The sequence below is a fragment of the Myotis lucifugus genome, unplaced genomic scaffold (assembly GCF_000147115.1).
Source record: "Myotis lucifugus unplaced genomic scaffold, Myoluc2.0 scaffold_885, whole genome shotgun sequence".
NCBI classification, from domain to species: Eukaryota; Metazoa; Chordata; class Mammalia; order Chiroptera; family Vespertilionidae; genus Myotis; species Myotis lucifugus.
The window spans coordinates 13,635-17,887 of record NW_005871933.1 but is presented as its reverse complement, the minus strand read 5'-3'; the positions used below and the strand labels follow the sequence as shown (position 1 = coordinate 17,887).

Below are 4,253 nucleotides of genomic sequence, written 5' to 3'. Positions count from 1 at the left end.
CGTCTGTTAACTGATCAGATGATCTAATCAATCACATATTTCTGGCCTGCCATGTACTGTCTTGCGCTAGGGGCTCTTACATTAGTGTAGGACTGCATGGTGTAGAAGGTTTGGTAGGACCTTCCCAGCAGATGGTACAGCTTTTGAAAGACATAGATCCGAAATGGTACGATGTGCCTTGGGAGTTGAGAAATTCAGTTCATGTAAAGCATCTAGCCAGCACTTCTCAAACTTTTGATGTGCACTTGAGTCATTCTTATAAGGGATTCTGCATTTTAACAACTTCCCCATGATGTCACTGCTGACCACACTTTGGGTGGACGAAGATCTAAAGGCTTTTCCAAGAGCTTTATTAGGAGATGAGAAATGCTAGACATCTGTCAAGATAAAGTGCACCCCACACCCCTGACCCCCCACAGCGGCACCAAGAAGCCTGTGGAGGCATTAAAGAAGTGAGGTTTACACTGACGTCATTCTCTTGAAGGATGCAGAACTCTGCAGCAGTTCCCAGGCAGGCAGACCCGATAGCGCCAACGCAGGACTCCTTCTGGGATGACCCGGACATAAGCAGCCTCTGTTGAAACACAGCAGCGTGGTGCCGGGCTTCCTCTTTGATCTGGAAAGTTGTTTTGAGGGAATTGCAGTGGAGCTGGTTGCATGAGCGGCAAGAAGAGGTTGGAGAGAAGCAGTAAGATTTTTGGCTTGAGGGAATGGTGATGTGGCCAGCCTATAAAGAAAAGAACAACACGTTTTAGGGAGGTGACAATGAGCTTATGTTTGAACAGGTTGTATTTGAGGTGCCTGAGGGGATGAAGGTGAAGAATATCCAGCAAAGATATCTAAACAAAGGTCTGGATCTTAGGATAGAGGTGAGCATTAGTGATAGAGAATTGGGAATCACTGGTGATAGGTGGCATCAGTGTGAGGTTAATCAGGAAAGGCAGGAAGGACTGACTAGAGGAGAAGGTGAAATGGGACATGGGGGAACACCAACGGCTGGCAAGTCGACACAAGGTGAATGATGAGGAGTGACCGGGAATGTAGAACTAGAAGGTGCAGGGGTCTCAGACATTGTCACAGAAATAAGGCCAGTGGGTCTTACTCTTAGGAGATTATTAAGAACATTCCAGGAAGTTAATCGGTTCCACGGGGAGGACAGTTTTTGTAGGGGTGAGAGTAAAGGCAGATTGTGATAGATGTAGGAGTGGCCTCAGGCGAGTGGAGTGAGAAATGTACTTTGCACTTGCGGTTGCTTTGACAGTGACTCATGGCCATAATGTCATGAGTCAGTAGCAGACCCAGGGGAGAAGGTAGAAGAAGCCAGCCCATAAGGACCCCTTTAACTTCCAGCCACCCAGACCTAGCTCCGTGGGCCCAGTTTCCTCCTTGTACCTTCAATGTTGGGGTTTCTCAGTTTGTGGCTTCAGCTACCATGTGAGTCTCCGCAGCCTCCAGCCTTGTTTCTAGTCTGTTCCCAAGCTCTGCCCATCATTTCGAACCACCCACGGTTGACATCTTGGCTTCGACTCCCCACAGGCACCTCCGGTTGAACCTGTCTACATACCACTGTGGCCTCACATTCCATGGCATTTTCCGCCACCAAGATGGCCAGGCAGAAATCTGGGTATCTTACCTGACTCTTGCTCTTCTTTTACCTGTTTACATCCAGTCAGTTTCCAAGTCACATGTATCTCTCCAGCCACTGTCCCAGGTTATATCAGTATCTCTGAAGATGGTTGAAATAGCTTCGTCATTGGCGTGCTACTATGGGAGCTTACTTGTGCTCCGGGCACTTCCCGCTGCTGGGCATGTGGTGGCATCTGCCAGGTGTGCCTTTATCGCAATTGTTTTCCTTCGCCTGGCTGTACATTTTATGAGGTCAGGGATTGTCTGTTTATTCTCCCTGGCATTCCCAGTACATGGCACAGTGCATGTTAATTGGATAAACAGGGAAAGGTGTACTAGGCAGGAGTTCATGTTTGTTGACTTGAGAAAAAGGCCTAGAGGGGAAGGGAGCATTTGAAGATCAAGAATAGGTATGGCCCTAACTGGTTTGGCTCAGTGGATAGAGCGTCGGCCTGCGGACTGAAGGGTCCCAGGTTCGATTCTGGTAAAGGGCATGTATCTTGCTTGCGGGCACATACACAGTGGGGAGTGTGCAGGAGGCAGCTGAATCGATGTTTCTCTCTCATCGATGTTTCTAACTCTCTATCCCTCTCCCTTCCTCTCTGTAAAAAAAAAAAAAAAATCAATAAAAAGATATTAAAGAAAAAAAAAAAGAATAGGTACGTGGTGGAGGAGGTGAGCAGGGCTGGGCCCAGTGTCCTGCACAGGCAGCTTGCGGTGCCAGCTTTGCCATGAGCCACGCCCTCAATGATGGACAATTTATATCACCTCAGTCTCATTTGTATCTCTTGTTTGTAGCCTGTTATACCCACCCCCCTATTTGTTTCTACCTTTCCTCATCCTATACAAATCTTTATCAGGTATAATTAAATAAAGTTGAGAATAGAGACTGCGAATTCTTTTTTTAATCCTCACCTGTGGATATGTTTTCATGGATTTGAGAGAGAGAGAGAGAAACATTGATGTTGCCTCCCATACATGCCCCAACTGGGGATTGAACCAGCAGCCAGGTAGGTATGTGCCCTGACTGGGAATCGAACTCCACAACCTTTTGGTGTATGGGACACTCCAACCAGCTGAGCCACCCAACCAGGGTGAAACTACGAATTTTTTATTTGGTTCAATTGGTAGCCAGCAAGTTATGTACGTGAACTTTAAAGTAGTTATTAATGCCTGTTTGAGCATTGACCTATGAACCAGGATGTCATGGTTCAATTCCTGCCTGGGTTGTGGGCTCAATCCCCAGTGTGGGGTGTGTCGGAGGCAACTGATCAATGATTTCTCTCATTGATGTTTCTCTCTCTCCCTCTCCCTTCCTCTCTGAAATCAATAAGTATATTTTTAAAAAAACAACTTATGTTTAAAAATCAACGTTATTAAAGTAATCCAGAAAGTAATTAAAATTTATCTAACTAAAAGGAGCTTATGCCTTTATTTTCCTGTCTTTCACCTATTTGGTATTGTTTAAGGAAACAAATCTAATATTCTAGAACAGCGGTTCTCAACCTGTGGGTCGCAACCCCTTTGGCGGTCGAACGACCCTTTCACAGGGGTCGCCTAAGACCATCCTGCATATCAGATATTTACATTACGATTCATAACAGTAGCAACATTACAGTTAAGAAGTAGCAACGAAAATAATTTTATGGTTGGGTCACAACATAAGGAACTGTAAAGGGCCAGAAGGTTGAGAACCACTGTTCTAGAATAATTGTTAGATTGGTATTGGAATTACATTGATTTCTGTTAATGAGTGTGGTGCTGAGTGGAAGTAAAAAGCAGTAAACTTTTCTAGGACTGGCTCCCTACCTCACCGTCTACTTGGTCTCTTCAGTGGTCCTGAAGTTACAGTGGAGGAGTGTGAGGGGATGGAGAAGGCCACCTGGGCATGGCGAAGCGGTCTGCACAGGAAGCCAGCAGAGTTCAGGATTTACTCTGCTGTTCTCTTGGGGCTCTGTTAGTGGTATTTCTTTGTCATTTATACAATTTGTTGAATCCTTCCCTAGCTCCATGTAAAAGAAAATGGGAAGGAAGTTGAAAATGTTTCTACATTCAGTGGCAAACTTGTGACTTAAAGAGACATTTTGTCTCTCTTATGCTTTCCCATCTCATTGACTTTCTTGACTCACCCATGGCTTCTAATAAAGAGTTAGTCAGTTAGAGTTTAAGCCTTAAAGGCCTTAACTTGACTCAGCAGTATTTGCAATTTATTTTCACTGTTAGGACGCCCTTAGAACAAAAGACTTGAGGGAAGAAGATAGTAACAGTCTGTTTTTAGGGTAGGTGTGAGATCAATGGCATGGTTTAGTTTGCCCTTTGATAGTTGCTGAGAAAAAGGATTAAAGGTCAAATTAACCAGTGTGTTTACATACTGAGACAGTGCAAATTTCTTTGGAAACTGTTAAATCACTTTCATTCTTTTGAAGAGTTTTCCCCCCATTGATTTTGAGAGAGAGTGGAAGGGAGGGGGACAGAGTTAAACATCAATGTGAGAGAGACACATTGATTGGTTGCCTTCCACTTGCACCCAACCAGGGCCAGGATCAAACGTACAACCAACCAAGGTACGTGCCCTTGACCAGAATCAAACCCAGGACCCTTCAGTCTGAGGGTCAGTGCTCTTTCCA

At 45.1% G+C, this 4,253-nt stretch overlaps 1 long non-coding RNA gene across 1 annotated transcript; it reads right to left on the bottom strand.

Moving 5' to 3' along the window:
• Positions 1 to 311: 311 nt before the first annotated feature.
• Positions 312 to 1,511, bottom strand: LOC106695140. Its single transcript, XR_001346215.2, has 2 exons — positions 1,393 to 1,511; positions 312 to 727 (listed from the first exon to the last, which is right to left on the bottom strand). It is a non-coding gene; the product is annotated as an uncharacterized LOC106695140 (long non-coding RNA).
• Positions 1,512 to 4,253: the final 2,742 nt, after the last annotated feature.